We start from the raw sequence: 12,317 nt of genomic DNA, 5'->3' as shown, positions 1-12,317 counted from the left end.
GAATGGAACGTTTTCTGTCGGCTTACGATCAGAAGCGTTTTGTTCGTTAGGAGCGTGTGTGAGTGCTCCAATAAAGGTTACTTGCTTAAGGACATCTTGTTCCTGGTGTCATTTGATTACAACATTTTGGCGACGATTTAAAAACCAGGAGCACTCACCACAGACTCGAGGATTTTCACAATATTCAGCAATTTGTAGATGGCAGACGGAGACGGTTTAGGAGTGTTTAGGAGTGTTCCTGCATTCCGGTGATGTTGGATTTCTAGGAGGATAGATTCAAAACTTTCAGGAACTGGAAGTGGTGAGGCAGAACATTTTTTTTTATTTTTTATTTTTGACTGAACTGCATACTATTTCTCAGAATTGGCAGTTGTTTGGCAGCCATCTTAGAGACAGTGTTGTTCGTATGAAAGATTAGTAAGAGAACAACGTCATGAATCGGCGGCCATCTTAGGTTAACAAGTTTTTTTTTTTTTTTTTTGCAATTTCAAAGTGAATTTAAAGGCACATTATCGCAGTTTAAAAATAAAACAAGAAGAAAAACTCTCATTTATATTTTCTATCCTTGACTATTCAGTCATAATGAATAACATTTGTGGTAATCCTCCTCCGCCATTTTTAAACTCTGCTAATGAGGCTACTATGAAATGGGAAAAATGGTTCAGACATTTTAAAAACTACATGTTGGCAATTAATGGAGATACTTTTGAATCACACAGAAAAAAAGCGTTACTACTCAACTTAATTGGCTTGGAAGCTGAAGACATCTTTGAGCATCTACCTCCAGTTTTACCACCATCTGGCACAGACGCTAGAGATTATGACTGTTTTTCAGAAGCTGTAGATAGGTTTAAAAAAAGGTTTTCAGAGGAACCACACATTGTTATGGAAAGGTATAAGTTTTTCACACGTCATCAACAACTTAATGAGTCAGTTGACTCCTATATTTCTGCTTTACGAATTTTGGCTGCAGACTGTGAATTTGGAGAAACAGCGGATATTTATATTAGAGATCAGTTAATTATTTTCTGTTCGAATAAAAAGATTCAGGAACAATTGCTTAGACAACGCAATCCCACTTTGAGAGAAGCAATTGACACGGCTAAGAGTGTTGAATGTACAATAAAATCTTTCAAAGCCATTAATGTGGATGACATTAACAAAGAGATTGCAGCTGTAGCTTTAAATGATACAGAGAAATATGAGGCTAGTAACAAAGGAAAATTTTCTAAAGGAAAACAAGTCAGTATTAACAAACAAATTTCAGGATACAATGTTAGTAAGACATTTTGTGATAAGTGTGGTTCCAAAACACATGCATCTCAATTCAAGTTTTGCCCAGCCAAAGGCAAAGAATGTTTCAAGTGCAAGAAGATTGGTCATTTTGGCAATGTTTGCAGATCGGTAGCCAACAGAAGAATATCCACGCTGGAGGAATCAAAGTGTGATAACGAGATGGAAGATCATTTCGTTCTCAGTCTTAAGGAAAAGGTTTCATGCACAAATAAGTTTGATACAGAAAAGACCAGGAAGGGTATTAACTGCACTAAAATTGACAAAGAACCCTATATTCCACCTGATTGTGAAATCGTCATTGATGGATTGAATGTGAAAGTTTTGGCAGATTCTGGATCACCATATACTATCTTATCAGATCAGTTTTTTAATGAAAACTGGGATGATAAAAAGTTAGAACCAAATGATGTCAAAGTATATGGTTTTGGGGGCAAAGAGATTGATATGCTTGGATTTTTCATAGCGGATATCAAATTTTTAAACAGGTCAATTATTGGAAAAGTATATGTTGCCATTGATGGGTTACATGTTATTGGTTGGCGTCATCAAAAGAAAATGGGAATGGTGCTCAATCCAAATGCCAAGAACCCAGTGTATCTGTCTGATAATATACAGTCTGTCCAAGTTTTGAACACAAGTACAGATAAGTTGGAGTTGTTATTAGACAAATTTAAAAATTTGTTTAGCAAAGAGTTAGGTAAGGTGACAGGATTTTCACATCACATTCAACTTAAAAAAAATGCTGTTCCTATCAAACACAAATTAAGGCATGTTCCACTTTCGGTCAGTAAGGAGTTATCTGAGATGTTAGTCAGAATGTGTAAGGAGGATATTATTGAGCCTGTTGATGCTGCAGAATGGGTTTCACCAATTGTTCTGGTGCGGAAAAAATCAGGAGATTTGCGTTTGTGTGCTGATTTAAGATCTGTGAACAAGCAAATTTTGGTGGATTGTTTTCCACTTCCACGCATTCAAGAGCTTTTCACAAAGTTAGAGGGTTCTAAATTTTTTTCAAAGATTGATCTGAAGGCAGCATACCACCAAGTAGAGTTAACTCCCGAATCTCGTTGCATTACCACTTTTATTACTCCAGATGGTGCTTTTCAATATAAACGCATGCCTTTTGGTTTGGCATCAGCTGCTTCTGTTTTTCAAAAATTGATGCATTGTGTATTTAAGGATGTTGGGAATGTCATTGCTTTTCAGGATGATATTTTGATCTACACAGCTACAAAAGAGGAACACTATACGAAGTTGGACAAGGTGTTGTCAATCCTTAGTGATAGGGGTATGACGATTCAATTCGACAAGTGTACATTGTTAACTAATGAAATAGACTATTTAGGTCATTCTATTTCAGGAAAAGGTATCACACCTATTAAGAATTCTCTACAGGTGATACAAAACATTGAGGAACCCAGAAACAAAGACCAGGTTCATTCCTTTTTAGGCCTATGTGAGTACTATGCTAAATTTGTCAAAAATTTTAGCGATTTAGCTATGCCTTTACGTGTATTACTTAAGAAAAATGAAACATTTAGGTGGTCTAATGATCAGGTTGATGCTTTCAACAAGTTAAAGAAGTCTATTGTAAATTCGAAACCACTTTCTCCATATTCTGGTGATGCAGTAAATGTTATTACTGTGGATGCAAGTTCAACAGGATTAGGAGCAGTATTAACTCAAGTCAAAGGGAATGTTGAACAAACCATTGCTTTTGGTTCTAGGGCATTGTCTGAAGCTGAGTGTAGGTATTCAACTATTGAACGTGAGGCACTTGCCTGTGCGTGGTCCGTTGAACACTTTAAAATATATATATGGGGGAAACATTTCAAATTGAGAACTGATCATAAACCACTGATTTCTTTATTATCTAAAAATGGCATGGGTAGAGCGTCTTCAAGACTCATACGTATTTTAGCAAAATTGTATGAATACAATTTTACTGTGTCTTATTTGCCAGGTACACGGAATACCAGAGCGGATTGTTTTTCGAGATTATCTGGCAGTAAGGAAATGTCTACAGATTCTGAAGTGATTGAAGAATGTGTTGTTGCAAGTGTGAGAGATGCAGTAGTGTCAATTTGTGAAGTAATTTCAGAAAAAGAATGGGTTTCAGCATATGACAAAGATGAAGTTCTTGGAATTGTGAAGGGTTTTATCATAAAAGGTTGGCCACAAGAGAAATCTTTAACAAAGGATTTACAAGTTTTCTGGAAAGTTAGAAATGAATTGTCCATAGAAAATGATTTGTTACTTAAGGGTGAATGTTTTGTACCTCCTACAGAAATAAGAAGAAAGTTGATTTCTATAGCTCATATTGGACATTTAGGACAATCTGGAACTATTAAAAAATTGAGAGATCAGTTTTGGTGGCCGTACATGGATTCAGAGGTAGTTGTTTTCATTAAGAATTGTTTGTTGTGTCAGGATTCTGATAAAGTTTTGAAGACACAGAAAACTGAGGTTAATGTATTACCTTTTCCAGAACAACCATGGAAGGATTTAGCTATGGATTTACTTGGTCCTTATGAAGGTATTAGTTTGGAAAAAGTGTATATATTGGTTATTATTGATTATTTCTCCAAATGGGTTGAGTATAAGTTGATTGAGCGACCCAGTACTGATGAGGTAATTGAGTTTCTAAACAATTGTTTCAGAAAAGAAGGTTATCCTGATAGTATCACTACTGACAATGGTACACAGTTTACTTCTTCTAAATTACAAGATTTCTTGTCTAATTTAGGGGTTAAACATAAACGAACTGCTTTATATGCACCCAATATGAACGGTTTAGTTGAAAGATTCAATAGAACTTTAGTAGAGGCAGTGCAACTGGCTCTAAATGCTAAGATTAATGTTAAGGAACATGTTGCACAAATGATTTGGTCTTATCACTGTACACCTCATTCTTTAACTACATTTTCACCGTTTTTGATGTTGAAAGGAAGGAAACCAAGACTAGGTCTAAATCCATCTTGGTTGCAAAACAATGTACAGATTTATGATATGAATAGGATATACAATGAGGCCAAGGTGAATGTTGAGTTTAGGAACAAAAATAATTGCAAGGAAAATGGACAAAGGAGTCTAAGTTTAAATGTTGATGATTGGGTTAAGATCAAGCTTCCCACACATGTCAGAAAGGGAGAATCAAAGTATTCAAAACCTTGGAAAGTTATTAGGGTTGGGAGGTCTTCAGCTATGTTGAGTAATGGTTCATGGTGGCATTGTTCCAGATTAGCACGTGTAAACTTTGAAGGCTGTCACAAGTTAAGTCATCTATCTGATCCTGATTTTGGGTGTGAATCATTCAAGGCTTATTCAAACAGTAGAACAGGTTATACCGACAATACTTTGTTGGGTCATCGTGAAGAATATAGTTCTTCAAATGTTAATATGAATGAGTTTGGTGTCAGGGCCAGCAGACATAAAAAATTGCCAAACAAATACAATGATTACTTAATGTATTAGACAACTTTTATTTAGGGTTTAAAAAAAAAAAAAAAAAAAAAATTATATTACGAGTTTTTAAGAACGTATATTACAAAGTTTAAGGCAGTTTTTATTTTTTATTTGTTTGGTTTTATTCACTTGTTTATTTCATCTTGTTTGTTTGAAAAGAAGGAGATGTGTAATAGTGAATTTAGATTTTAGAATCTTGTGAATGGAACGTTTTCTGTCGGCTTACGATCAGAAGCGTTTTGTTCGTTAGGAGCGTGTGTGAGTGCTCCAATAAAGGTTACTTGCTTAAGGACATCTTGTTCCTGGTGTCATTTGATTACAACAGGGATGATCATACTGTTGCGCTCTGACGGGCAGACTAATGGCAATTTGCATATCACCCACTTTAAGTTCCTTCAACAGACGTACTACACACCAATGCAACTGGCCAGGCACAAGCTTCGGCACGGTGATAATTGTAACAGAAGCGGGGCACTACGGGCGGACTTTACACATCTTGCGTGAGGTGTGCTAACATTCAGAAGTATTGGGAATTGGTTACATTGGCACTCACCAAGGTAGCACTCACCAAGGTCACTGAGGAATCTGAGCCGTGCGACCCTCGCACGCCTGCTGGGGTATGTTGGACCTCTGTGGTCAGCGAACCGCAAGCTGGAAGCAGTGGCTCTGTTGCTGGCAAAGAGGAGGATTGCTATCCATTCGGGGGGGAAAACCAGTCCCACGCTAACCCACTGGTACAGAGAAACTACCTATTGTATGGTCCAATTGGAGGCCTATGTCAGGAGCTCCCTAGGGCCTCCCGCCCGAAGGATTACTGGGCTCTCGTGCCACTTACGGCTGAGGGGTACTTGGACTGAATACGCAGGAATAATTGACCTCTGGATTAGCTATCACCACTGTATTATCACACCAGCCATGATATTATTCTGTACTTAGGTCAATGTAAACTTCTGCACACCAATATCTGCGATATGGGCTTGGTGTTGTATGTTGTATGACATTGTTATGCGGCATTAAAGTCAATTAACTAAAAAAAAAGACAAAAACTGTACCCAAATCATTTCTAAAACTCTTTTCAAATTATTGAGAGCACAGTCAACTCCAGATTCACATACACTCATCCAAGAAACCACCAAACATACATTGACCTTGTTTTGCGATATAACTATTTCCTAGAATTTGACTAATGGGAACGACAAAGAACCAAATCATTTGTATTGCACTGCCCTAAAATGCTAATGCCCTAATATTATTAGGCTCAATTTTTTTGTTTCCCCAGTGATAGTTAAAATAATTATCCAGAAGAATAGTGAGTGACGAACTGGAATCTGCCAGTATTTTAAGGACCCTACCATAAATATCAGCAATGCAAAAGGGCGGAACATAATGGTCTCATCAACGCTCTTAAAATTATCAGTAATACACACTTATGCTTGCACTTCACCATTGATCTCCCCAGCACTCAAAATGACATTGTTTTGCCCATTCATTAACAGTCTCTCCTTGATGAAATGAACAGTTAGAACAGATTAGAAAAATGGCACAATCTGTTACCTCTCACCCCCCTCATTCTATAGCACCAGAAGTGTCCTGCAATGAAATGTGATTTCTGGAATCACATTGGTACATCTGTTTTTATTCCTAAAGGACAACAATCTTTCTGGTAGATACTCTAACTAACTGCAGAATCCCCACATTGTGAATAATCCCTAGGTGACAGACAGAATCCAAACATTTTCAAAGCAGTTCTCCTGTATGCCACTAGGTGGCAATGATGTTATTCCACCCAAAAAGTGACAAGCGGAGGTACTTATTTGTGCCACCCATGCATGCTGACATTATTTGCTTTCTAGCTTTCCGTACCCTGAGATGTAGACCCCACCGGGAAATTGGTATGACCAGAGTGCATATATCTAGATTGGGCTAATTTTAAATGGAGAAGAGTCCAGTTCACAGAACGGGAGGTTGGAGGGCCAGTAAGGAAGCTTAGGTTACAGTATCCACCATAAAGATCGTACTGAAGGTAAGTAACTTGTTCTGATGAATACTTCAAACCACAGATTCCTTGCCTTGTGAATAGATACCATAGCAGTACCTCCCAAGGCGGTGGATCTGTGAACTGGCTCAGATTAAAAAGTCCTGCAGGACCGAGCTGGCAAAATGCTCCTCTCTGACGAACTGGACTCTCAAGGAAGTAGTGCTCTGTTGTGTGTGTACTGAAGCCCATGACTTATAACAATCTTATCACCAGACTATACCCTTCATCATTTTCTGCGTACGCTCTGAAAGCCTTTGCACAAATTGTCAACTAAGACTTCCTGTAAATCTTTCTTAGAATTCTCAGCTGACCTCTCCAGGGGAACCTTTGGTGCCTGAACAACAGCCATTCCAGAAAACACAAACTGTCCTCAACATCAACTACCATACTGCATCCAGTATAGTTGAAATAAATGCCCATTTCATGTCATTTCACAAAGCACTCCACAACTAAGAAAAAGAAACACAAGAGCTTGATAAATCCTGGTTCATAATACTATCATCACCATGTTCTCCAGAACAAACATTCAGACATAAAAGTACATATCCCTTGCAATATTAAATTGGAAAACTACAAACTAGCTCAAGTCCTTTTTAGAGCAGTCCACCATGATGTCAATCCTGCATGCCACTGTTGCTGCAGCCTTGCACAAATTTTGAAAGTCGACTGCCATCAACAAAAAGTTTCCTGACAAAAAAAAAATCAGCAAGATCAGCCATAAGGTACATCTCAACACCACCACTATCCTCTCCCCGTTGGGCAAGACAAGCACCACCAGAACCAACTTCACCAACTGCATGACTATGTAGCATGGTAGCAGACTGGAAGCAAACCAACTGCCTGAAGCTCAACTCTGACAAGACAGAAGTACTGGCCTTCAACAACAAAACATCCCCATTGGACTCCACCTGGTGGCCATCGAGCTAAGACCAAAACCCAAATCCACAGACCATGCAAGAAATATAGAGATCAACCTGGACACCAAGCTCAACATGACAGCTCAAGTTAATGCAGTGTGCACCTCCTGCTTCCACATCCTACACATGCTGTGAAAGATCTTCAACTTGTCACCAGTAGGCTAGACTACAGCAACACTTTCTATGTTGGAATCTCCAAAGAACTCCTACACAGACTCCAGACTATCCAGAGCACCACCAAAAGACTCATACTCAACCTCCCACAATGCGGCCACATCACAATGCACCCCAGGAAGCTTCACTGGTTCCCATTCACAAGTGCAGCCAATTCAAACTTCTCACACACATACTAAGCCTTACGCAACACAGGACTAGAATAGCTTAACAGCCACATAAACTTTTAGCAACCCACCAGACACTTACGCTGTGTCTCACTTTCACTCACACACTTCTGCATCCGCAAAAGCAAAACTGGAGATTGATCATTCTCCTACACTGCACCCAATACCTGGAACGAGCTCCCTCAACACATCAGAGGCTTCTCCTCACTTCTTGAGTTCTGCAAGAAGCTGAAGACCTGGCTCTTCATATAAGCATCTTGGGGACCACACACCTACACACATGCCCAAGCACCTATATACCCTCTTCTGTGATTAGAGCACTATAAAAATCACCATAACATAACACCATTACATCTCCTCAAATCATGTACTGCTCTACAACAACAATTAAATACCTGGCACTGGACAAGCGCACCCACAGTACTGCCTTCCTCAATATTACTTTCTGTAGGGATTAAATTATACCCTCCATTTTAATCACAACCCTCTGCTCTGTAAACCCCACCTATGTGAGATCTATTGGCTTTGATGAAGTGGAGTGGTGTGACATTATGTGGCATAAAGTGGCACTGAATGGAGTAGAGTGGAGTGGCACTGTTTGGAGTAGAGTGTAGTGGCACAGTGTGGTATTGAGTGGAGTGGCACTGTTTGGCATGGGGTGGAATGGCACTGTGTGGCATAGGGTAGAATGGCACTGTGTGGCATGCTGTGGAGGTGCGTGGAGTGCAGTGTCATTATGTGGAGTGGCATTGTGTGGTGTGGACTGGAATTGCAATGTGTGGAGTGGCATTACGTGGCATGAAGTGGCACTGTGTGATGTAGATTGGCACTGTGTGACATGGATTGGCATTGTGTGACATGGAGTGGAGTGGCACTGTGTGGAGTGCAGTGGCATTAGGTGTGGTGGAGGGGCACTTGTGTGGAGTGAAGTACCATTGTGTGGCAAGGAGTGGCATTCCAGGGTGGAGTGGCACTGTGTGGCGGGAAGTCAAGTGGAATGGCATTGTGTGTCGGAGTGACATTGCATGGAGTGGGATTGTGTGGCATGGAGTGGCAGTGTTTGCAGTGACAGTGTTGCAATAAGCAGAGTGGCACTGTGTGGCATGGAATGGCACTGACTGGGATGGAGTTAAGTAGAATGGCATTGTGTGGTACTGCGTTGCATGAAGTAAAGTTAGTTGTTTTGTGTGGCATGGAGCAGCACTGTGTGTCTTTGAGGGACACTGTTGTAGTGGGAGTGGAGTGTAGTAGAGTAGCATGCTGTGGCCTGGGATGGAGTGGCATTGTGTGGAGTGAGTGGCCTTGTGTACTGTGGAGTGGCATGGCGTGGAGTGGAATGGTGTAGAGTGGAGTAGCACTGTGTGACGTGGAGAGAAGTAGAGTGGCATTATGAGGTGTGGAGTGGCAATGAGTTGAATGGCATGGCTCACCAATGTCTGGAGTGGCATTGTCTGGGGTAGAGTGCCATGGCATTGTGTGACGTGGAGTGGCTTTGGGTGTCCTGGGGTGACACTGTCATGGAGTGGCATTGTGTGGCATGTAGTAGAGTTGAGTGGCACTGAGTGGGGCAGCATTGTGTGGCATGGAATGCCATTGTGTGGAGGGTCATTGTATGGAGTAGCACTGTGTAGTGTGTAGTTGCATTATGTGGCATGAGCAGAGTTGCACTGTGGGGTATGGAGCGGAATAGCATTGTGTGGCATGGAGTGGCACTGAATGGAGTAAAGTGCCACTGTGTGGTGTGGAGTGCCACTGTGACGTTGAGTAGAATGGAGTAGCATTGTGTGGTGAGGGCTGGAGTAGAATTGTGTGGAGTGGGGTGGTATAGAGTGGAGTGACATTGTGTGGCGTGGAGTGGGATTGTATGGCGTGGAGTGGGATTGTGTGGCATGAAGTGGAGTGGCACTATGAGGGAGAGAAGGGTATTGTGGGGAGTGGAATGGCACTGACTGGAGTAGAGTTGAGTAGACTGGCACTGTGTGGCGTAGAGTGGAGTTGGATTGTGTGGCATGGAGCAGCACTGTGTGTCTTGGAGTGACACTGTGTGGTGGGAAGTGGCAGTGCAAGTGGTGTCATGATGTGGCATTCAGTGGCCTGTGGTGGAGTTGCATTCTGTGGCGTGGAGTGGCCTTGTGTAGTGTGGTGTGGCATGAAGTGGAATGCAATGGCGTAGAGTGGAGTTGTGTTGTGTTTGTGTTGTGTGGCATGGTGTGGAATGGCACTGTGCAGATTAGAGAGAAGTAGAGTGGCACTGTGAGGTGTGGAATGGCAATGAGTTGAATGCCAAGGAGTATCACGGTGTGGAGTAGCATTATGTGGAGTGGCATTGTGTGGTGTGCAGCAGCATTATGTGGAGTAGCATTTTGGGGATGGCATTTCATGGAGTGGCATTTTGTGGAGTGGAGTGGAGTGGCACCGAGTGCAGTGGCATTCAGTAAAGAGGAGTGGCTTTGAGTGGGTGGCACTGTGAGGTGTGGCACTAAGTGGAGTGGCACTGTCTGGAATAGAGTGGCATGGCATTGTGTGATGTGGAGAGGCACTGTGTGCCGTGGGTTGACACTGTCATGGAGCGGCATTTTGTGGGATGTAATAGAGTGGAGTTGCACTGAGTGGAGTGGCGTTGTGTGGAGTGGCACAGTGTGGCGTGTCATTGTGTGGCGTGCAGTGGAGGCATTATGTGGCATGAGAAGAGTTGCACTGCGGGGCATGGAGTGGAGTGGCGACTGTGTAGAATGGAGTGGCACTGAGTGGAGTAAAGCTGTACTGTGGGGCGTGAAGCTGTACTGTGGGGCATGGAGCAGAGTGGAGTGGCACAGTGGAGTATGGAGTGGCACTGTGTGTCAGAGTGACATTGTGTGGCATGGATTGGTGCTGAGTGCAGTGGAGTAGGACTGTATGGCGTGGAAAGTATTGTGTGGCGAGAAGTGAAGTGGACTTGTGTGGTGTGTAGTTGCACTGAGTGGAGTGGCACTGTGTGGAGTGGTATCGTGTGGTGAGGGCTGGAGTGGCATTGTGTGGAGTGGGGTGGTATGGAATGGCATTGTGTGGCTTGGAATGGGACTGTGTGGCATGGAGTGGCATTGTTTGGAATGCCATTCCACGCTCCTCAATACCCCTCCACAACCCACAATGCCACTTCACTTTATGCCACACGCATGAAGTGGAATAGCATTGTGGGGCGTGGGTGGCACTGTGGGGCAGGGGGCACTGTGGGGCATAGAATGGCATTGCGTGGGATGGCACTGAGTTGAGTACAATGGCACAGTGTGATGTGGACTGGCACTGTGTGTCATGGAACTGGGTGGAGTTGGATTGTGTGAAATGTAGCAGCACTGTGTGTCTTGGAGTGACTTTATGGCGGGGAGTGGCATGGTGTGGAGTGGCATTCTGTGGCCTGAGGTAGAGTGGCACTGTGTGGAGTGGAGTGGCCTGTGTAGTGTGGAGTGGAATGGCATAGAGTGGAGTGGTATTAGGTGGCATGGGGTGGCACTGTGTGCTGTGAAGAAAAGCAGAGTGGCATTGTGAGGTGTGGAGTGACAATGATTTGAATGGCGTGGAGTGGCACTGTGCAGAGTGAAGCAGCATTGTGTGGAGTGGCACTGTGTGGCGTGAGTGGCACTGTCTGGAGCATAGCACTGTTGTAGGAAGTTGGCTCTGTATGTGCTATTTCAAAGTAAGGAATAGCATGCACAGAGTCCAAGGGTTCCCCTTAGAGGTAAAATAGTGGTAAAAATAGATAATACTAATGCTCTATTTTGTGGTAGTGTGGTCGAGCAGTAGGCTTATCCAAGGAGTAGTGTTAAGCATTTGTTGTACATACACATAGACAATAAATGAGGTACACACACTCAGAGACAAATCCAGCCAATAGGTTTTGTTATAGAAAAATATATTTTCTTAGTTTATTTTAAGAACCACAGGTTCAAATTTAACATGTAATATCTTGTTTGAAAGGTATTGCAGGTAAGTACATTAGGAACTTTGAATCATTTCAATTGCATGTATACTTTTCAAGTTATTCACAAATAGCTATTTCAAAAGTGGACACAGTGCAATTTTCACAGTTCCTGGGGGAGGTAAGTATTTGTTAGTTTTACCAGGTAAGTAAGACACTTACAGGGTTCAGTTCTTGGTCCAATGTCGCCCACCGTTGGGGGTTCAGAGCAACCCCAAAGTTACCACACCAGCAGCCCAGGGCCGGTCAGGTGCAGAGTTCAAAGTGGTGCCCAAAACGCATAGGCTCCAATGGAGAGAAGGGGG

General features: G+C 42.3%; 1 protein-coding gene across 8 annotated transcripts in view; it reads right to left on the bottom strand.

Moving 5' to 3' along the window:
• Positions 1-12,317, bottom strand: part of SORBS3 (sorbin and SH3 domain containing 3) — a 293,967-nt gene that overhangs the window by 243,543 nt on the left and 38,107 nt on the right. The window contains exon 1 of one of the 8 annotated variants that reach the window (XM_069214032.1): positions 159-440. The exons of the other annotated variants lie outside the window; for them this stretch is intronic. The gene's annotated coding sequence lies outside the window, so the exon portion shown is untranslated. Of the gene's footprint in view, positions 1-158; positions 441-12,317 lie in introns of those variants that run through there. 8 annotated transcript variants of the gene reach the window in all.

The sequence above is a fragment of the Pleurodeles waltl genome, chromosome 11 (genome assembly GCF_031143425.1).
Source record: "Pleurodeles waltl isolate 20211129_DDA chromosome 11, aPleWal1.hap1.20221129, whole genome shotgun sequence".
In the NCBI taxonomy this organism is placed as follows: Eukaryota; Metazoa; Chordata; class Amphibia; order Caudata; family Salamandridae; genus Pleurodeles; species Pleurodeles waltl.
Note: the sequence above shows the minus strand (reverse complement) of the source record. Positions and strands in the feature narration are given on the sequence as shown.